The 23,260-nt window shown below is 48.2% G+C and overlaps 2 protein-coding genes across 4 annotated transcripts in view; both read right to left on the bottom strand.

Annotated features, from left to right (window-relative positions):
- LOC310756634 (uncharacterized protein) overlaps positions 1–23,260 on the bottom strand; it is an 820,367-nt gene that overhangs the window by 340,459 nt on the left and 456,648 nt on the right. The window lies entirely within an intron of this gene.
- The window catches only part of LOC310758165 (uncharacterized protein), a 228,098-nt gene that overhangs the window by 166,007 nt on the left and 38,831 nt on the right, over positions 1–23,260 (bottom strand). The gene's annotated exons all lie outside the window — the stretch shown is intronic.

Raw genomic sequence — 23,260 nt, 5'->3', positions numbered from 1 at the left:
TCCTATTCTGTTGTTTTCCTCTATTTGTTTGCATTGCTCGTTTAAGAAGGCCTTCTTGTCTCTCCTTGCTATTCTTTGGAAATCTGCATTCAATTTCCTGTATCTTTCACTATCTCCCTCGCATTTTGCTTGCCTTCTCTCCTCCGCTATTTGTAAGGCCTCGTTGGACAGCCACTTTGCTTTCTTGCATTTCCTTTTCATTGGGATGGTTTTCGTTGCTGCCTCCTGTACAATGTTACGAGCCTCCATCCATAGTTCTTCAGGCACTCTGTCCACCAAATCTAAATCCTTAAACCTGTTCGTCACTTCCACTGTGTATTCATAAGGGATTTGACTTAGATTGTATCTTACCGGCCCAGTGGTTTTTCCTACTTTCTTCAGTTTAAGCTTGAATTTTGCTATAAGAAGCTGATGATCTGAGCCACAGTCAGCTCCAGGTCTTGTTTTTGCTGACTGTATAGAGCTTCTCCATCTTTGGCTGCAGAGAATATAATCAATCTGATTTCGATACTGCCCATCTGGTGATGTCCATGTGTAGAGTCGTCTCTTGTGTTGTTGGAAAAGCGTGTTTGTGATGACCAGCTTGTTCTCTTGACAGAACTCTATTAGCCTTTGCCCTGCTTCGTTTTGATCTCCAAGGCCAAACTTGCCAGTTGTTCCTTTTATCTCTTGATTCCCTACTTTAGCATTCCAATCCCCTATAATGAGAAGAACATCCTTCTTTGGTGTCACTTCTATAAGGTCTTGTAAGTCTTCATAGAATTGGTCTATTTCAGTTTCTTCAGCACCAGTGGTTGGTGCATAAACTTGGATTACTGTGATGTTAAAAGGTCTGCCTTGGATTCGTATCGAGATCATTCTATCATTTTTGAGATTGCATCCCAGTACAGCTTTCGCCACTCTTTTGTTGACTATGAGGGCCACTCCATTTCTTTTACGGGTTTCTTGCCCACGGTAGTAGATGTGATGGTCATCCGAACTGAATTCGCCCATTCCCGTCCATTTTAGTTCACTGATGCCCAGGATGTCAATATTTATTCTTGCCATCTCATTTTTGACCACCTCCAACTTACCTAGGTTCATGGTTCTTACATTCCAGGTTCCTATGCAATATTTTTCTTTACAGCATTGGACTTTCCTTTCGCTTCCAGGCATATCCGCAACTGAGCGTCCTTTCGGCTTTGGCCCAGCCGCTTCATCAGCTCTGGATCTACTTGTACTTGCCCTCCGCTCTTCCCCTTCATGGATCACTTCCCCTTCATGGATCACTGCCTTGCCGTGGCGAAGGGGCTTGAAGAACTCAGAGAAGCTATGAACTACGCCGAGCAGGGCACACAAGATGAACAGGTCATAGTGGAGAGTTTTGACCAAACGTGATCCACCTGGAGGAGGAACCGGCAAGCCACTCCAGTATCCTTGCCAAGAAAACTCCATGGACAAAGACAACAGGCATATAAAAGTTATGACGCTGGAAGATGAGCCCCTCAGGTCGGAAGGCGTCCAACATGCTACTGGGGAAGAGCGGAGGGTTTTTCTGTATCCCGCCTCAAATCTGTCCATTTCAATTTTATTTTTTTACTGAATTTAAAACGCATTTTGCTTTCTCGGCCCCTTCCCTGCTGTTTCTGTGTCCCCTCCCCCCACTTGTCTTTTGCCATCCCTTATTCTAGCCAAAGGGGCATGGGGGGCTGTTTTTAAGCATCTCCCCCCATTGTGGTCTGAAGTGACCCCTTTTCTCCTCCCAGAGGCCCAAACTTCTTTCTGCCTCCCCCACCAAGAAGAGTGTTTGCTGTTTGGTGCAGAAAGGAAGAACGTTAAAGGGGAAGGAGAATTTGTAGGGAAACTGCCCCCCTGAGCCCCCCTCCCCTCCCCACTGCCCCCCCTCACCTGTCCTTTGCAGAGTCTCCTTCCCGTAGTCCAGGTATCTCTGCAGCCACTCAATGCATTCCTCCTCCAGGTAGGCTTTCAGGTACTGGTTCAGGGCCAAGTCAGGATCCAACTTCCTCTTGGTCACTTGGGCCTCCATCTCGGCTGCCGTCCAGGTGAGGGTCTCCTTGTCGAAGGCAATGAAGTCTCTCCCGTCGTAGCCAAACTGCCTATACCCTCCTTTGCGCCCATCTGAACACAGCTCACAGCCGTACATGTACTGAAGGGTGTGGATCCCTGGAAGGACCAGAAGAGGCCCAGGAGGTCAAGGGGGGTCAGAGCAGCCCCTCCCCCATCAGCAAAAGAGCCCAGGAAAAAGGATTTATTTGCCTCAGAGTCAGGGAAGAGGCAGCAGTCAGAGGGGAGAAAAATCAACCAGCATTGTATCTTTCTGAAGGCTCATCCACATAACACGTCCACTGAGGGAAATGCTACAATCCTGAGCCTGTAAAGCCCCCCTTTAATTGCCCCCCCTCTCATCGCCTCACACTTTCTCCCCTCCCTTGCAGGTCGGAGGTCACAGTTTCTCCCTCTTTCCCCCCAGCTCTGCCCCCCTCTGGGAGAGATGCCTCAGCTGCCCCCCCCGAAAGAGGAAAGGGGCAACATGGAAGGGGGACACCCACACATTGGGGGCCCTTTCAAGAGAGAAGGTCTCCTCTTCCCCTCCATCTCTCTCCCCCCAGCTTCTCCATATCAAGGACCTTTTCCCTAAAAGGAGGGAAGTCATGGAAGGGCCTTTGGAAAAAGAAGTTTCCTCATGGCTTGGGAGGGAAAGGGAAGCCGCAAGTGGGGTTTGCCCCACTTCAAAATGGCCCCCCTTCTCAGCAGAAGCCAGGCTGCCCTTGTCAAAGATGGCGGGTCTCTGCACCCTCCTGCCCACCCCAGGGGGCTACCACCAAATCTTCAAAACAACAGCAACATTAAAAAAGTTATCCCCCATTATCCCCCCCCCCCAAATTTCATTTTAGTTGTATCTTCGGAATGAATCATTTTGTAGTCCCATAATCCTTAAATGGAACAGATCATTTTGATTCTCCCATTAGATGTTACATATATTTGTCTTTGCATATTTACTTGAAGCTAAGTCACACTGAGTGGGGTTGGACTTACTTCCAAGTAAACATGCAGAGGATCGGGCAGTTACAATAGTGGAATAAAATAAAATAAAATCTGTTTGTGATCCTGGCTGGCCACACACCGGGACTAGCCCATTTCTGAACTCTCTTCTTGAGGGACTCTTTCCTGGAGGTCAGTTCCATGGGGTAAGGCAGGTTTTAAAGAAGAGCAACTGCCAGATGTGGGGCCCCGTTCTCTATCAGCCCCCCAGCAGGTGGAGTGAGCAGTCCAGACAACCTGATGGATTCTGAAAGGCTCCAAGGAGAAAGGGGGGCTGACAGCCAGCATCCCTGGGGGGCCCCCATCTCCCTGTGGAATATGGAATAGGGACACCATCCTTCCTTCCTGCCGTCTCCAGCACTGCAGACCCCGGCCGCCCCCCGCCCCCAGTTCTCCAGGGCAGTGGGGAGGACGAGGAGGCAGAGGGAAGAAGTTTCATGGGGGGGGACTCATAGCTGTGCTTATTCTGGGGTCATGATAGCAGCAGACTGGGGGGGCATATTGGCACCTCAATAATGCAGCTACAACAAACTTGCTGCCTGGGACAGGTATTAAGGCACATGAGCACAGAGTCATCAAAGTTTCAGGGAAACTCCCCCCCCCCCATTTCAAAATTGGCAATGCCACGGCTGGATTTCCAACTGGATTCCCAGCTCTTTGCTCTCTTCCAGGATCCCTCCCTATTACTCCTTTGCCACAAAGCCAATGCCAACGGTGCCAGGGAGAGAGCAAAGCGTCAACTGGCATTCTTGTTTTGTGCCACAAATAACAGGCATGGGGGGGTGAAGGGGAAACATCTGTGCCTGCCACTGCACAGTCTTCTTCCGTAGAACTTTCCATTATTGTGTCGTTCCCCCCCCCCCCATACAAGTACTTTTGTACACTGGTGCCTTGGTTCCCAAACACCGAAAACCCAGGGAGGCCTCACTTCGGACAACCGTAAGTCTGAGTATGGGCTGAATGTAAACTCCTCGCTCTGGATTAACCTGCAGTCTTCAGATCAAGTAATTCGCTTATTTAGCTTATGTGGGTAGCAATTTAAGATTTTAAGGAGGTTTTCTCACCACTGCTATATCGCAATCACCATCTTTTCCCCCATGTTAAATCTTTTTTGCAGTTTCTAAATGAAAGGCTGTGATATACAGTGGTACTTTGGTTCTCAAACGGCTTGGTTCCCAAACGCCAAAAACCCAAAAGTGTTCCGGTTTTTAAATGTTTTTCGGAAGCCGAACATCCGATGCAGCTGTCGGCTATTGTTTGCGGGGCACCTGCACCAATCTGAAGCTGCGTCTTGGTTTTCGAACATTTCGGAAGTCAAACGGACTTCTGGAATGGATTAAGTTCGAGAACCAAGGTACAACTGTATTTGGCGCTTTTGCTTTTGCTACAGCGGTACCTCTGGTTGCGGACACGATCCGTTCCGGGGTGCCGTTCGCACCCCGAAATGTCCGTAACCAGAGTGGCACTTCTGCGCATGTGTAAATACTTCCGGGTTTGCCGTGTTCTTAACCTGAAAAAAACGCAACATGGGACTTCCGGGTTAGCGCCATCGCCTAATGGCGGATTCCCTCCGAGCTCCAGAGGGAATCGGCTCAGCAGGGGTTGGGTCCTGCTGCGGCGGCGATGCGGGGACCCTCATAAACCACAGGCGTTGAAGCCTGTGGACCTGGTGACTTGGCGGGCACTATTTGCGCCCCCCTGACCCGCAAAGGAGCCTTTTTTAAGGCTCCGGAACGGGGGACGGAGAATGGCGTGGTACTGTGAGTCGACTGCTTCTCCTGCTGAGTGAAGCCGCATGCCATGGACGGAGAGCGCTAACTTCTTTCTTTGAACATTTGGACTAAAAGTAACAACCCGTGAGTAATACGGAAATTGGACTTAAAAGGGAAATTTTCTTTGGGAATTAGGCACGATCGGGTGAGGTGTTAAAAGGAGGTCCGCCCACCCGCCTTGTAAACATCGTAAATCAAGGATTTTATTACTAAGGTTGAGAATACCTTTCTTCTTTGTGGAGAAAAGCAATTAACTCTACGTTGGGGCAATTTAAGTGATTGTGCTGGAGGATAAGAGCTAACATTGGAAACGGAATTCACCCCCCCCCAAGACCCGGGAGCGATCGATGGGAGAGCCTGCGGAAGAGAAATAAAGACTTTGACAGCTGTCAAACTAGCTGTCAAAGTTGGGGAAAAAGGAGAACTTTGTTTTTGCTATCTTTGCTGGTTATTTTTGTTACAATTTGGTAACAAATTGTTAAAAATAAAGAGAAAAGACTAATTTGACTTTTGGGTTGGAACTGGAAGATAACAAGAAACTAGAATCCCTCTAGAGGGGATTTAGGACATTACAAAAATGGCTGTAAGTGGAAAAATACTGGCTGAACTGGAGAGGTCTTTTCTTCTCTTGGGAGAGTTACAGAAACAGAGTGATGTTTTGACTAATAACATCACAATACTGAAGGGAACAGTAAACAAAGTTGCTGAGCCTGGGAGGGACTTGACTCAAGTTTTTGCAGATGAACAAGAAAGTCTTGCAGTTGACCTTAAAATTTCAGCAGCCGAACAAGAAAAGAAATTAGAGGAACAGGATGATTTGAAGGAAAAAGAAGGAGGAGCTACAATGCCACAGATGGTTGAAGAGAGCCCGAGGCCGGCCAAGATGGATATAAAGGAAAATAAGATCAGGATGATGGAAATTTGGTTTGAATTGAAGAATGGAAAATGGAGAGATCTCCCTATGTGGAGATCTGAAGATATATGGAATACAAACCTGGCTAAAGTGGACACTGGAGCTTTTGGGACATTTGGACTTAAGAGAAGTAAGAAACAAGATTTTGGCTCCACTTTTAAATATGGAGGCCTGGCTGGAAGAAACATGGACATTATTGGGACAGAGCTTCTTCGAGATTTGGGGTTAAATATAAAGGACTATCAAAAAAACCGGCAGAGAGGAACTGAGAGAGAATTGAGAGCCTCGGATGTGAGGTCGCCAGGCTGATTGCAGATGGACTGATGGACTTTTTGTTGGGGTTCGAAACCGGGAAAAGGGGGTGGTGGGGTCCTGGGAATCCGAAGGGTGTATAACTATATATTGTTTTAATTAATTTGGTTTTGTCATTAACATAAAAATGGGGATTTTAGGGAAGGGAATTGGGGCCGACCTTAGAAAAAGATTTTTAAGAATAAGTATTGACGTATACAGATTGAGGTTCTTAAGTTAAAGTTGGTTAATTAAATTGATGGGGTGAACTTCGAAAAAGATTTTTAAGAATAAGTATTGATGTACAAAGACTAAGGTTTATAAGTTAAAATTGGATAACTAAAATGAATTAGAGAAAATATGATAAAGTTTGGGGACAAGAACTTGCTGAGCTAAAATTGGAACTGGAATACAAGAATGGGAGGTGTGGGGAAGTCAAGGAAATTGGTCATTGACAGTAAGAGGTGAACTTTAAGTGTTTTTAATAGTTATTCTTCTTTTATGTTTTTTTTATGGTTTTCTTTTTATTTTTTGAAAATTTCAATAAATATTAAAAAAAAAAACGCAACATGAAGTGTTCGCAAGAAGAGGCATGACTGTATTTATTTTGCGTTTTTGTGGCTTTTTCGGTTAATTTGTTTTCGTTACAGTGTGGAACCCAGTTCAGCTACTGATACAATTTATTGACTGTGTGACTGCGGAAATGGATAAAAGCCCCCCATCCAGACAATGACTATCATCAGTGCAGGTTAGAAAAAAATAATAATTTTAATTTTTATCATCTACAATACTGTCTTATTTTTTTTATAGTGCAGTACATTGATTATTGCTTTCATTTTATAGACCAATGGTCTCGTTAGATAGTAAGATTTGTGTTAAATTGCTGTTTTAGGGGTTGCTTTTCATAGAATCATAGAATCATAGAGTTGGAAGAGACCACAAGGGCCATCGAGTCCAACCCCCTGCCAAGCAGGAAACACCATCAGAGCACTCCTGACATATGGTTGTCAAGCCTTTGCTTAAAGACCTCCAAAGAAGGAGACTCCACCACACTCCTTGGCAGCAAATTCCACTGTCGAACAGCTCTTACTGTCAGGAAGTTCTTCCTAATGTTTAGGTGGAATCTTCTTTCTTGTAGTTTGGATCCATTGCTCCGTGTCCGCTTCTCTGGAGCAGCAGAAAACAACCTTTCTCCCTCCTCTATGTGACATCCTTTTATATATTTGAACACGGCTATCATATCACCCCTTAACCTCCTCTTCTCCAGGCTAAACATGCCCAGCTCCCTTAGCCGTTCCTCATAAGGCATCGTTTCCAGGCCTTTGACCATTTTGGTTGCCCTCCTCTGGACACGTTCCAGTTTGTCAGTGTCCTTCTTGAACTGTGGTGCCCAGAACTGGACACAGTACTCCAGGTGAGGTCTGACCAGAGCAGAATACAGTGGCACTATTACTTCCCTTGATCTAGATGCTATACTCCTATTGATGCAGCCCAGAATTGCATTGGCTTTTTTAGCTGCCGCGTCACACTGTTGGCTCATGTCTAGTTTGTGGTCAACCAAGACTCCTAGATCCTTTTCACATGTACTGCTCTCAAGCCAGGTGTCACCCATCTTGTATTTGTGCCTCTCATTTTTTTTGCCCAAGTGCAATACTTTACATTTCTCCCTGTTAAAATTCATCTGTTTGTTTTGGCCCAGTTCTCTAACTCTCAAGGTCGTTTTGAAGTGTGATCCTGTCCTCTGGGGTGTTAGCCACCCCTCCCAGTTTGGTGTCATCTGCAAATTTGATCAGGATGCCCTTGAGTCCATCATCCAAGTCATTGATAAAGATGTTGAATAAGACCGGGCCCAAGACAGAACCCTGTGGCACCCCACTAGTCACTCTTCTCCAGGATAAAGAGGAACCATTGATGAGCACCCTTTGGGTTCAGTCAGTCAGCCAGTTACAAATCCACTGAGTGGTAGCATAGTCAAGACCGCATTCTACCAGCTTCTTTACAAGAATATCATGGGGCACCTTGTCAAATGCCTTGCTGAAATCAAGGTAGGCTACATCCACTGTGTTCCCTTCATCTACCAGGCTTGTAATTCTGTCAAAAAACGAGATCAGGTTAGTCTGACATGACTTATTTTTCAGAAATCCATGCTGACTATTGGTGATCACAGCATTCCTTTCTAGGTGCTCACAGACTGTTTGCTTAATGATCTGCTCCAGAATCTTCCCTGGTATTGATGTCAGACTGACTGGGCGGTAATTATTTGGGTCCTCTCTTTTCCCCTGTTTGAAAATAGGGACAACATTTGCCCTCCTCCAGTTTGCCGGGACTTCGCCTGTTCTCCAGGAATTCTCAAAGATGACTGCCAGTGGTTCTGAAATCACATCTGCCAGTTCTCTTAATACTCTTGGATGCAGTTCATCTGGCCCTGGAGACTTGAATACATCTAGACTAGCCAAGTATTCTTGTACTATCTCCTTAGTTATTCTGGGCTGTGTTTCCTCTGCTGAATCCTTTGCTCCAAATTCTTCAGGTCGGGAATTGTTTTCTTTATCGGAGAAGACTGAGGCAAAGAAGGCATTGAGGAGTTCAGCCCTTTCTGTGTCCCCTGTTTGCATTTCACCATCTTCTCCTCTGAGTGACCCCACTGTTTCTTCGTTCTTCCTTTTGCTACGAACATACCCATAAAAGCCTTTTTTGTTGCTTTTAACCTCTCTAGCAAGCCTGAGTTCATTCTGTGCTTTAGCTTTTCTGACTTTGTGTCTACACGTGCTGGCTATTTGTGTGAATTCCTCTTTGGGGGTTTCCCCCCTTTTCCATTTTTTGTACACATCCTTTTTTAATCTTAACTCAGTTAAAAGTTCTTTAGATAGCCACCTTGGCTTCTTTAGGCACCTTCCATGTTTCCGTCTCATTGGTATTGCCTGAAGTTGTGCTTTTACTATCTCCCTCTTAACAAACTCCCAGCCATCATGAACTCCCTTTCCTTTTAGTATTACTGTCCATGGGATCTCACCCAGCACTTCCCTAAGTTTTATGAAGTCGGCTTTCTTAAAGTCAAGAAATTGAGTCCTAGTATGCTTGGCTGCTCCTTTCCGCTGTATAGTAAACTTCAGAAGAGCATGATCACTCGCGCCTAATGATCCTTCCACTTCTACCCCACTAACCAGGTCATCAACATTGGTTAGGACCAGATCTAAAATGGCTGTTCCTCTTGTTGCTTCTCCCACTTTCTGGACAATGAAGTTGTCTGCAAGGCCAGTGAGGAATCTGTTTGACCTTATGCTCTTGGCTGAGTTTGACATCCAACAAATATCCGGGTAATTGAAGTCCCCCATTACTACTATCTCCCTTCCTTTTGCATGCTTGGCCATCTGTTCCAGGAAGGCATCATCTATGTCCTCCGTTTGGCTTGGGGATCTATAGTAAACTCCCACAATGAGGTCTCTGTTATTCTTCTCTCCCTTAATTTTGACCCAAATGCTCTCACTTTGGCATTGAGGTTCTAAATCTTGGATCTCTTCACAGGTATACACATCCCTGACATATAACGCCACTCCTCCTCCTTTCTTGTCTGGTCTGTTTCTCTGAAATAGATTGTATCCCTCCATTATTACATTCCAATCATGGGACTTATCCCACCAGGTTTCAGTGATGCCTATTATGTCATATTTAGTTTGCTGTACCAAGAGCTCAAGCTCATCTTGTTTATTTCCCATGCTTTGCGCATTAGTGTACAGACATTGAAGTCCATTAATCATTCCCCCGTGTCTCTTATTTAAGGATTTTTTCCTCCCACCACTAGGTCTGCGTGCTGTTTGCTCCATTCGGTCTATGACATTTGGATGATCATCTTCATCAATTGATAGACTCCTACCTTTTAAAAGTCTGGAACGGATTAATCCGTTTTGCATTACTTTCTATGGAAAGCGCACCTTGGTTTTGGAACGCTTTGGTTTTGGAAAGGACTTCCAGAACGAATTAAGTTTGAGAACCAAGGTACCACTGTATAATATTAAGCAAGTGATGCATTTGAGGGATTTGAACCCAGGTTCAAGGACAACTGAAAGGTAACTGTGCTCATGGAGTGGAATATAAAGATATAAATGATGGAACAAACAGATGTTTGTAAATGTGTGCCTAAACACACTTTGGCTATATACTAAATTCTTTGCTCCTGGTGAAAATAATTAAATGTTGATGTTAAGCCAACTTGTTGCTTTTCAAAAGGCCATGCCTCTTCCCTTTGATGCTCAGCACCATCAGGGCAGTCTATGCTGTGAGGAGCTGGGAGCTTTCCTGGGGAGAAGACAGAGCTGGAGGACAGACCTTGCTTGGCTGCTCTTTGCCCCCCAGAGCTGAGTGCCCCTTCCCTGCCCCACCTCCCTCTGCTCCTGCAAGGGCCGCATCCAGAAGCGCAGGAGAGAGGAGGAGAGACCAGGAGTCTGTGTCCTGTGGCTCCCAGGCAAGAGAACTTGGAAGTGAGGCCTCAAGGGGTCTCCTGGGGGCACAGGGGGAAGAAGGGGGCACAGCATGCCCTTGGGCTCATGCCAGGAACCGTCTGCCAAAGGCAGCCTGGGGAGCCGGACATTCAGACAGAGCAGTTTCCTCACAGCTCACTTTTCAGAGATGGCACTTGGACTGGATGCATAATCAAAGATCTGGGGTGGTATCTAATGCAACCCCTACTCAGAGTAGACCCACTGAAGTGATTTGGCATTTCTGTTTTTAATGCACTGATTTCAATGAGTCTAATCTAAATATAATAGTATTGGATGCAACCCTGCGTGTACTACAAATGTCAACCACCTGCCATAGCTCTCACTTTCAATAAATACTGAATTTTTGGCACCTGCTAAAAAGTTCCAGTTTAGGAAACCTACCCAGATGCTTAGAAGGTTGAGGTAATACTAATCTGTTTTAGTAGTTTAACTTCCCTAAAGTATGGTTGTGAGTTTTTCTTAATTTTACTGGGGGGGGGTTACAATCAATAAGTGTATGTATTTTAATAAGTAAGTAAGTAAGTAAGTAAGTAAATAAATAAATAAATAAATAAATAAATAAATAGTATTTATTGATGTTTTATGTACATTCTATGGATTTTTTCCCGATTTTTATTATAACTTTCCAGGTTGTATACTATCTTGATACAGTTTTGTGGGAAATACATATTGTAAATACTTTAATAAAACCTTCAGTCGATTGATAATAAAAGAAGAGCTGGTTTACATTAGCTAGTTGATGTCCACCTAATCAATCCTTCATCAAAGAGGGCATGATCCTTATATCTGCTACTTGTCATGCTGCACCTCCAGTGTCCCATTTTACAGATCCACAACATGTTAATGCTTGTGGCTTTTAAATGTGCTCTTCAATTTCAGTATCTGAAGGATTGATCTGGTGTGTTCACTTGGCAGGTGGCATCACACAGGACTCAATGAGACCCCTGGCAGGGCCCTCGGGTGCTGAGGACCCAGCCCTGTCTCCTCTAGGCCAGCCAGCAGGGTCAGCAGACAGCCATTTTGATTTCCCACCACAAAACCATGGAGAGAAGCTACGTCCGGCACCCCAAGACAGGATGGGAAATGGCAATGGTTGCTCCTGGCCATGCACAGAGTTCTGCTACTCTTATTAGAGGTTACTGCCCACACACTTCCGCTGCACTTTTCTGCTTGTGTGGTGGCACCTCAGTAAAACCACTTCTGGCTGTTTGTAGCAGAGTTTTCCCCGGAGGCAGAGGACAAGAACAGGAGTCATACTCAAACTCACAGTCAAGAGCTTCTTTATTGCTTGACTGTCACACAAACATTTCTGTTACTATTATATACAAGCTACTGACATTCCTTCTTTATATCTCCAGCACAATATAATCTCAGTCCAGTAATTAACAATCCTGACACAGCAAAACTCACAGTATCAGTAGCACACATTGTCTTACTTCCAACCTTGTTGTCAGTGAGTGTGCACACACACACTTTCCTTGTGCGGAAATTCCAGCCTGCAACTTCCTCCCTTTATTTGCACCTCCAGCTGACACCAATGAAGCCTAGAGTGCCACTCATACACACTAAAGAAAATTCTGGAACCCTCTTGAAAGCTTCCAGGAACCTTTATCTGTTTCTTGAAGAATGTTTTCCTAACAGCTCTTTGTGGTTGACCTATGCAAATAACAAACCAAACCACAAACCCCACCAGCTGGTCTGGATATGGAGCTTTTGTTTGGAGGGAAGTTGCTTTGTCTCATTGCTTCTTCAGCATAAATTGCTTTCTCCCTCATTTTATGAATGAAGCTCACTCCCCTCCCCTTTCCTCCAGATGTTAAGTGGGATCAATCACGATACACCTATACCTTCAACATTGTTTTTAAATAGAATCAGATGACATTTCCAGGGCTGTCCGTGGCACCTTTGAAGTGGTCTTCTCATTTGTTTGGGATTTTCTGAGCTAAGCAATTGCAAGAAATGATCAGGAACCGAGAGGAGCCCCTTGGTGACATTTATGGGGCATTTTCCATGGACAGGTGCAGGGGCTCAGGAGGGGCCCAATCCCCTTTTTTAAAAGGGGGAGAAGCAGAATTCACAGGAGCCCAAGAGGAAGCCTGCAAGGCCAGGCCAGGCCTGATCCCACTGCAAGAAAAGCAGACCTGCCCATTGCAGCGCTGCCTTGGTCTCAGCTGACCCCCTGGGTTTCTTCCTTGCAAGCCTGACAAGGCCAACGAAGGCCCCAGAGGGCTCTGGACACAATCAGGCTGACCCCTTTGGCAAGGCTCCTTCCACCGCCATTATTCTGTCTCACAGGTGGGGAATCTCTTTGGCTTCAGGGCCAGATCCTGATCAGGATTGTCCCCATGGGCCAAAGGGGGCAGGAGGCTGAAGCTGACATCATAGCATAGCCCACCTGTCAATCTCACCCACCTTTCTACCCCTCCACTGCAGTTATTGTTTGAAGTGCTGGGACACCTGTGGTGCTGTTAGGGGCAGGGGAAGGTCCTGAATCAGGGAGCCTGCTTAGGTAGTGAGGAAGTATATGAGCCATTCCCGGGGCTCCGGCACGCTTCCTCTGGGCGGCTCTGTTTTTCCCCCAGGGACCTCCGACTCCAGCAGCACGTAAACACAGCGGAACAGAAGCAGGATCGCCGCGTGTGCGCAATAACTCAGGCTGAACGCAGCAGGCTGTCTCCTTATCTTAGTTTCAAGTCTTTTATTCCCTTAGCAAAAACACAACAGTTATAAATCTCCTGCCTGGTGACAATGCACTCATGGCTGCTCTCTCGCAACGGAGCAAAACACACACTGACTGAGACACAGAAAAACACTCCCCTCAGTATTCTAAAACCACGCCTCAGAATGTGAGACGTCACTCAGAACTTCTTAACCCTGTGAGTTCTGAGCCTCTCTCCACACCCCCTCTCGAATCACGTTCTGAGAGGAGTTGTGAACACACATTTGTAGGTCTCTGAGTGTTCAACACTTTCCCCATTGCCTTCCGCCCCTTCCTGGCATCGTTGTTAGGCACCTGTTGAACTTCCTCCCAAATCTCAGGTTCGCACTGTGCGAAACCAACCCACGCATTTGTGACCTGAAACCTCTCAGGTGGAATTCCCTTTGTAGCCCGAGATGACCGCCTGGGCACAAACTGGGGTGCTCCTTCTGACCCACTGGGGTCAGCAAGTGCGTCTTCCTCATCAGAAGAATCCCCCTCTGACTTGACACGTCTGTGAGCTTTCTCCATTATGCGGACAGGAGATGAGGGCTCACTCTTGGACACTCTTTTAACAACCTGTGGAGACGCCCTACTCTGTTCAGGGACCTGGTCTCCACCAGCAGGTTCTGGCTCTGGCTCTCCCTCCTCCTCAGAGTCAGACAGACAATCTGAGTGAACGTCAGAGCTCGCTTTGCGCCTTGCCCAACCATCCTGCTCAAAGAACTCAGCCTGTTTACTGACCAGAAGCTTGGTCTGATCACCTTCTGGATATGCGAATCTCCATCCCTTAGTCGCAGGCTCATACCCACAGAAGATCATTTCCTGGTACCTTGGGCCACCCTCCTGCTGCTGAAACTTTGGTACAGGCACCATGGCTCTGCTACCGAAAGTGCGAAAGAAATGCACAAGCGGCCTCTGTCGATGAAGCAGGAAATACGGGGTGTCACCTACCACTGAATTGTAGCACCTGTTCATCGTGAAATTGGCTGTCTTTACCGCCTCCCCCCAAAAACTTTGAGGCAAACCAGAGTCATCCAGTAGAATCTCTGATGCTTGAACCAGAGCTTTACTCCTAAGCTCTGCCACGCCACTCTCCTGAGGAGAAGTCACCTTGTGACGTATCCCTCTCTGGCGAAAGAAACCCTTTAGAGCAGACCCAGTGACCTCTGAACCTCGGTCACACTTGAACCCCTGCACCTTGGTGGAGAACCTTAGTTCCACCTCTGCCACCCAATCTTTGATCAGTTGTGTTGCCTCCCCCTTAGTTCTCAGCGTGTACACCCATGCGTTCTGCGTAAAATCATCTGTCAGCACCATCAGAACCTTGGCCTTGCCCAGACTTGGCTGTGGCATACCAAAAAGGTCTGCATGTACAAGCTCAAAAGGCTTTGTGGTTACTCTCTCCACCCTGGGATGATTAAATCCCTTGTTCCTGGCTTTTCTGCAAGCTCTGCAATTCAAAGGTTGACCACATTCTTTTACCTTGCAACCTTTGGTGTACTCTGATAACATCTGAATGTCTTCACAGGAACCATGTGACATTCTCTTGTGCCACACGCAAGCACACGACACATGAGTGTGATCAGTGGCTTTCCCAGTATTCTCCTCACCCTCCAGAGGTGTTTCCAGAACAAAGAGGTTGTTCTGATTCTTCTCAATACGTGCTAGCTGCGTCCCCCCTCTGGAAATTGTACAAACATTTTTCTCAAAACACACTTCAAATCCCTCCTGTAAAAGACAAGGTACAGATAACAGACAATGTTTTATCTCAGGTACGACGTAGACCTTCAGCTCTGCCTGTAAGAAAGAGACAAACAAGGTCCCCATATTAGTCACACGTCTCTGTGAACGGTCAGCAAAGACAACTGTTTTCCCAGCTGAAACAGCTCTGCAGTTCCTTATCTCGACACCAGGTGTCTCTGTTACCAGATGGGCATTAGCGGCCGAGTCCACAACCCAACGCAGCACTCTCTCCTCACTGGAGTTGTCCTTCTTTGTTGCCTTAGCAACAGACTTCCTGCTGTTCCCGACCTTGCAGGTGGTGTTGTCCAACACTGCCATTGAAGCAGTCAGCTGATAAGCATTTCCTTCCCCCTCTGGAGCACGTACTATCTGCGGTTTCCCACGCCTGCCTCCTCTTCTGGACTGGTTGCCATGGAAACCCGGCTGGTTCCCATGGGAAGCAACCTTGGACACATCCTGCCCTGTCTCCCTTGCTCTCTGTGGGCAGCTGCGACACAAATGGTCCGGGGAATTACAGACAAAGCAACGCCGAGTGGAAAACTTTGCAAACTTGCCTTTGGTCTTCTCTGCCCCCCCAACCTTTCCAGCAGCACTCTTTGAGGCTTTTCTGCTTTTGGGGACGTGGCTTTTGGCTTCTGCTGTGGTTTCTCTGCAAACCCCCTCCAGCTCCTGCCAAACAGCCTGGGCACTCTCAAGACCCTTGGAATGGCCTGCACCGCCACTCTCAGGTGCAAAGTTCCCAGTGGAACAGATTGCCACTGCAACTCTCTTCTCTTCTCTCAGCTGCTCTCCACCACACAGCTCATGTGTTGGTGCATTGCAATAGCTTCCCAACACAGTCCCAGCCCCCTCTGGGCTTTCTGGGCGTCCCTCAGCCCCTCCTGGGCTTGGTGCTTCCTCAGAGCAGTTCTCAGCCCCCTCTGGCCTGGCTCCCACTGCTTTCTTCAGTGCCTGCCACTCTCCCCAGGGCTTGCTCCCGTCCACCTTATCAAAAGGGACTGACGACTTCTGGCTGTCTGCCATCTTCTCCCGGGGCCCAGCCTACTTATAGTAACAGCAGTAGCACCTCCCGGTCCAGCAGATCAGATCTTCCCAGCGAGCTCCCCTCTGCCTCAAGATAGGCACAGCTCTAGCTGGCTTCAGCTGCTCCTCAGCCGACTCTGACTGCAGTCTTCCTTCCCAGCGTCTCATCAACTGGCCGCACACGAACGTTGCTTATCTCTGCTTCAGGCATTTGCTGATGACCCCATAACCTGAGCCATTCCCGGGGGTCCGGCACGCTTCCTCTGGGCGGCTCTGTTTTTCCCCCAGGGACCTCCGACTCCAGCAGCACGTAAACACAGCGGAACAGAAGCAGGATCGCCGTGTGTGCGCAATAACTCAGGCTGAACGCAGCAGGCTGTCTCCTTATCTTAGTTTCAAGTCTTTTATTCCCTTAGCAAAAACACAACAGTTATAAATCTCCTGCCTGGTGACAATGCACTCATGGCTGCTCTCTCGCAACGGAGCAAAACACACACTGACTGAGACACAGAAAAACACTCCCCTCAGTATTCTAAAACCACGCCTCAGAATGTGAGACGTCACTCAGAACTTCTTAAGCCTGTGAGTTCTGAGCCTCTCTCCACAGTATAGAAGCCTGGAAGGTAAAGATGCCAAATCATATAGAGACCTCCCTCCAGACCCAGCAGAGGCTACCACTTCTGAAGTTCTGCTCCAAAATTGCAATTAGAGGGGGGAGTCACTCAACTTTGGGGCTAAACACAAATGCCTCCCCCCACCCTTCCAGCATGCTGGCTCCTTTCACACAACTAACGTCTCAAGAGGACTAACAGCTTTTGACTCATTTCAGAAGGAAGTTTAAAAAACAAAAATGTGTGCCAAGAGGCTTTGGCCAGAGGTCTGCCAGCTTTTACTAAGTTTAAATGATTCCTGTTGTAAGAGTTCCAAGGTTGGATGAGGAAGGGGGGGGGGAGTGTGGCAGAAATCGTCATAACTGGACAAAAGGGGTGGAAGACCTTTCTAAAGGTCCTGCTATTCTTCCCTAAGTGTAGACCATTAGAGAATAAAGTAAGTACAGGTGTATAATGAATGCTGGAGTTGTGGGAGCCCTGGGGGCTCTGGTCCACCCTCCACCCCCACTTCATGTATTTGCCACTCTGACCCCCCAAACCCAGTCCATTCATGTTCCTTGAAAAGGCTTCTCTTTCAACACTGTGCCAGGGAGAGGGAGGGGCTTGGTGATGGTCAGAAGGGTCAGCCAATCAGCACCTCTGTCTGGGCAGCTGGCTTCTCCTTAAGCAGGACCAGAACTCAAGGCTTGCTTGTCTCAGCCTCAGGATCCCCACCCTTCTCTTCCCCGCCCAGAGGAAAATGAACTAGACAGATTCCCACCTCACAAGGCCTAAGTTGAGCCTAGCATGGAAGGAAGGGCAGGCAATGGAGACATTTCCTTGGCAGGATGTGCAGGTCCAGAGAGGGTCATACTGGGGGGGGGTCTCTGCCCTCCAAGCCTCATTCTCTTTCCCCCCCACCCCACACCACCCCAGCCCTCATTAAGACCTTCATTAAGGGAAGGGGAGATGCCTCTGCCCTGGTGGAGACCCCCACTCTCCATTTCCTTTCCTCCCAGAAGCCCCCTCCCTGCAATTCTGGCCCTTGGAGGAAACGTTATGGGGGGGGGAGGTGTGACTCTGTTCCTCTCCTGCCTTCCACTCACCTCCGCTCTGGTTGTAGCGATTCTGCAGAGTCTGCAGACTCACCCTGGATGCCAGCTCAGAGCCCTGAGATTTCTGAGTGTTCCTGTTCCAGTACTGAGGATCCTCCTTTTCCACCTTCCTTATCCAGGGGACACTAGGCAGCCGCTCCTGGGTGTCACTGTCATACTGCACAAATTGCTGGTCATCCATGTACCCCACAGCAATGAACTGGGGCAGCCCCTGGCCAGGCTCAGACACGGATGTGTAGAAGTAGCGCAGGGAGTGAGAAGTGGAGCCTGGAAAGGAAGAGAAAAGGGGGCAGAGAGTTAGGGGTCCTGCAGATGAAGGCAGCAGCCTAATCCTGCTGTGTTACAGGCAGCAGCCCTGAATTAGGAGATCCAAAGTTCAGCAGGGTTTGGGAGAGTTTGCAGACCTGCCCTTAAACACAGAGGAAGCAAAGCAGAGGGAGCCTAAGAATCAGAGAGTTGAAAAGGGGAGAGGATATAAATACAAGTAACAACAACAATATCCCATGGAGCAGAGGGCCACAAAATGAGTCACACTTGAGTCCCCAAAATGAGGAGGAATCTGAAGGAACCAGTGGTCTCCACCACCCTTTGCCCAGCCCTGTAGCAGACACAGTGAAGGGGCAGCCCCCCATATGGAGAGGGTTCAAGAGAGAAATAACAGGTCTTGCTCTTTGGTTCTTAAAGCTTTTAAGTGACATTGAGAATTTTAATGCAACAAGCAACTTTTAAACTAAAGATAGTATTATATTCATACCATTTTCCATTAGAGAACCACAAGAACCACAAGAATTATTTACAATAAAGATTCAAGTAGGTAGCCCTGTTGGTCTGACGCAGTCGAAATAAAAAAATTAAAAAATTGTCCAGTAGCACCTTAGAGACCAACTAAGTTTGCTCTGTGTATAAGCTTTCGTGTGCATGCACACTTCTTCGGATACAGTGTTCAAAAGGTAGTGAAAGGGGCTGTACAGAAACGGCACAGAGGAGCCCCCTGCATAATTTACAAAATCTACATTTTTGACAGGCAACAGGAAGGGTTTTTTTTGGGGGGGGGAGTTACAATTGTAAAGCAGGAGAACCTGATTATGAATGTGCCTGTGAAAGGGAACTCCTGAGCAAAACAACACTGGGAATTGCGGGTGGGGGCCCCTTACTCAGACGTTTACCCCGCAAGGAAGTCAGCTCTACACGCGTCCACCTCCCACCCCCAGGCTGGTCTCCAGAGTATTTAGCTGAGTTTTTAAGAGCGGCTGAGGGTTAGAAGAGGGAAGGTAAAAAATAGAAGTAGAAAGACCGGGGGGCGGGACAGGCGAGTCACTTTCCCCCCATGAATCCTGCCAACACCTTCAAGCTTTGTCTTGTTCTTTGCTTGAGCCACGAGCCAAGGAGTGAAGCGGCCCCTGCCCCGGGCGGCATACAAAACAAGCCCCAAGTCTGGGAAACAGATGTCTGGGAAGGGATCCGGCTCCGCTTCGGAAAAAGAAACTCCCCGATCGCCCCTTTCTGTGCCCACGAAATGTAAGTCTCATGTGTCCAGTCCACACACCCCCCGCCCCAGAGCTTAGTGCAAATTATTTTCTCCCCCCGCCCCAGAGCACAGTCCTTACCTGCGCAGTCCAGGAGCAGCAGCAGGTGGGCAGCCGCCCCCAGGATCAGGGGGGGCCAGCGGAGGAGGAGGACCCCCATCTCCCCCCAAAACGAAGTTCCCTTTTCCTCCTCCCTCCGCCGCTCTGAGACGCGCTCTCTGCCCCGCCTGCGGAACCAGCAGCAGAGCGAGCCGGGATTGGGCGAGGGGGGAAAGTTCCACCAATCGGAAATCTGCGCGCAGATGGCGGCACCGGTCGCCAGGCAGAACTCGAAGCGCAAGTTTTGGAGCGAGGCTGGAGAGGGAAAGAGAAAGTGATTGCAGCTCCTCGCTGGGAATCGCCGCCTCCCTCCCTCCCTCCCTCCCTCTCAGCTCTTCCTGTCCTGCCCTGCAGGGAGGGCGGGGGGGGATTGCTAGGGGGGGAACCCAGGTTCAGTCCCCGCATCTCCAGAGGGGTCTGGGATGCCCCCCTCTCTGAAACTGGGGGGAGGGGCTGTGAGATCCTGAGCGAGGTGGACTCGTGTGGAGTCAGTGCAGAACAGGCTCCTGGGTCCTGTTTTTAAGAAGCCCTTGCATGTCTTAAAAGATGGCTCCCTTCTTCCTCTAATGTCAGAGGCAGTAAATGCATTCGCATCCCACTCGCTGGGTGTCCCTCCCGTCCTCCTTGCGTGCTTCCTTACTGGGACATCTGGGTGGCCACTGGGAGACCACAATGCTGGACTTGATGGGCCCCTTTGGGGTGATCTAGCAGCCCGGCTCTTCTCCAGTGACCCTCTATCTAGTGGCAGGGGGTTCCAGCGGTTAATTGTGTGCCGTGCTGCAACTAGAACTGAACCTCAGGGTTGAAGTCAAAACAGAGAGAGAGACACACACAGAGAGCGAGCCCCCTTTGCACAGCCAGCAAGACCCAGCGGCTGCCAAGCCTCTTCTGGAAGGCCCTGAGCCAAGGCTGGGTGCTTGGCCCAGAGAGTGCTTGGCCCACATCCCACTTCCAGAAGCCTGAACATTGAAACCTGAGCTAAGCATGGGACACACAGAGAAGCTGCTGCCTTTTCCAAGAAATTGGGAGAGAGACAAGTAGTGGCCGCTCCTTGCCCAGGTACAAGGAAGCTTGTTGCAAGATAAGCCCCTGTGAAGAAGGAGACTGGCTGTTTTGAGGGGGGCTCTCCAGGACCCACTTTTGGGACTCAATGGGCTCAGTCACCTCAGGGACGTCAAGCTTCACTTTTCACCTGCTCCATCCAGTTTTCCTGGACAGGGATAGTCTGCCCACAAAGATCCATGTTCTGCTAACCTCCTGACAAGATTATTGTAACATGTGTTGTTTTTCCCAATACAATAGGGATGCTTTAGCTGCTACAAGATAAACCTGACAGGATTTTCCCTGTTACAGCTCATTTAAACCAAATGTCACCAGGGCCAAAAGACCCTCTGCCTGTTTGTCTGGTTCTGAGTTCAATTCAAAGAATTAGTATTGTTTTAGAAAGTCCTTGGTGGTTTAAGGTGCCTTCTGCTCCCCTGCTCTCCTCTGTGGAGGCTTTTCTTCCCTTCTTCCTGGAGGTGGAGTGGGCGACAACAACAACTAACGGCCAGGAGGAAAATGTTTGTTCTTCACAGACTTTTAAAATTTTTTACAGGACTTTAGACATTATTTTTCCTCTGTTCTTGATATTGTGTGGAAACAGCAATGAGTCTTCTTGCCCCTTAAAGGCTAACAAATAGATTATGGCATAAAAACATAAAAACGTCCTTGGTGTGTTTCTCTGTTCCAAACTGGATTGTTTCCCAGGAGACTTTGCCCCCTTCTGCCTCCCTCAGCAACCTCTGAGTCAGGTTGGAAAGTCCCAGGGCAGTTCCCAGAACAAGGCCAGAACGGTTTGGATTCCCTTTTGTATGTTTTGTTTTCCTTTTTACTTCTAAGAAGAATAGCTGAGGGTGCAGTGAACAGTTTTTGGCGAGTTACAATAATCTAAATTTTGTTTGCATACCAAGGTAGCAAAGAAATTTCAAGCAACTGCATATCAGGCTGCTAGACTGACATTTCTCACAGGAATTGAAGAACGGAGGCAGATTTTGCTGAGAATGTACTCATCCTTCATTAACACTGGGGTGTGTTTGTGTTTCTTTCCAGGGCGGATTCCTGCCCTCACACTCTCTCTCTGCCACAAGACACCCTCCCCCATTTCTCCACAGTCCCTAGTTATATTTTCTCGCTTTCTTATTTTCTCGATCCTCCGCTGCCCCCTGCCGGCTGCTTTCTTCCCCAGCTGAAATGGAAATCAGGTGATTTCTAATAAATCCTTCAAGGGACCAGTTGAAGCAAGTCACGGGTTGCAAAAAAAAGGTCAAGGTTCCGACATATATCACAGCTTTGCAATCATTGAAAATGTGTGCAAGACAGTAAGAGCCATGGCAAAATGATACAGGCAACTCCCCACATGCACGCAATATACATGCACACAACCACAAGGCCTTGTGAGCAGACCCTCCCCAGAGCCCAAAGAGGATGTGTGCTCAGGCCAAGCCAACCACTTCTTCCTTGGAGGGAGGGCAAAATGCCTGATGTGGTTTCTGTGCTTGATCACCATGTGCCAAATCAGGAAAGACCAAACACTGTCCTTCTGAAAGACGTTTCTGGGTACCGATCTCCCCGCCAGGCGGCAATCCTGGAGGTCTGTTGTGGCTTTTGATTTGTCACTTGAGGGGGAAAGGGGGCATTTCTCAGTGTTGTGGGACTTTTTGGACTGCTAGAGGTGGCCACTAGTCAGTTTGCAAAAATCTAGGCTGAGACTTTTAATAATCTTCAGGCTGCATGACATGATGTCATTGAGCCAGTAAAGAGACACACCAGCGAAACACCACCATTTTGTTTCCTCTTCTCCTCTGCAGCCTGGCCTTCACAAAATGGCTTCCGTTCTTGGCAGGCAGGCAGGAGGGTGGGGACCTGCCTTGCCCTGACCACTTTCCTCCCTTCAGGGGAGAGGTTTGTTCAGGGTGAGGCTGGCCAAGGGAGGGAGGGAGGGAAAGCCACAGCAGCTCCCACCATAACACAGCCTGTTTGAGAGGAATTAATATATAGATTTGGCTGTTTGTCGGTTGATGGTTTTGTCCTCCCTCACAATGAGTGACTGGGGCTTGTTATGTATTGAAGTTCTCACCCTGGCCACCAGGAGTATTGTATATATAGTTTTCACTCAGGTCCACGTCAGTTAATTTAGGCAGGAAACCCTGGGTTGTTGTTGTTACAATGTGAGAGCTGGCTGCCTATAAAAGCAGGCCGGCTGAGCTGTTCAGTTCAGTTCAGTTCCAGCTTACTTATAAATAACTACTTGGAGGACTCTCTGTGTCGTCTGCTTTGTCAACCCACTACTGAATAGGTCTCATCCACTCTTCCACTTCTCCCACCTCTTTCCACTGTAGAAACCGGCTGTTCACGGCTGAATCGGAGCAAACATCAACCAGGTCTTCTGCAGATTGACGTTTGCTCCAATTTAGCAGCAAAGAGTGGATTTTCTGGGGGGAAGCAGCAGGGCAAACAGAACATGGCTCGGACAAGGGCTTTTTTCAGCCAGAACTCAGTTCCTTCACCTCTCAGGTGGGCACCTTTGCCATCCTAAGAGAGTAAGGGCAGCCTTCATGGCGAGTTGCAGCACCCCTTTTTCTAGAAAAATAGCACTCTCCCCAGGGGCCCTAGAAGGCCTTCACACTCCAACAGCCCCAGGAAGCTTCAACCACCTCCCAGTGAGACCAGACTCTCCCCAGTGGCACCTGGTAGTGGCATTATGAAAAGGATGTTGAGATTCCCCCTCCCATCCAAATGCTGGACCCCATCTGGCGATGGTCCTTCTGCTACAATGCCATGGTCCCCCTGACTCACCCGGGAAATATAAATCACCATTTCACCATTTCTTGCAGGGAATCCACTGGGGGCTGGCCATAGTCCGAGCCTGAGCACTTTCCACAAGAAAACAAATGCTGTTATGATT

Source organism: Podarcis filfolensis (assembly GCF_964270895.1).
Source record: "Podarcis filfolensis genome assembly, chromosome: 2".
Classification (NCBI taxonomy): Eukaryota; Metazoa; Chordata; class Lepidosauria; order Squamata; family Lacertidae; genus Podarcis; species Podarcis filfolensis.
Note: the sequence above shows the minus strand (reverse complement) of the source record. Positions and strands in the feature narration are given on the sequence as shown.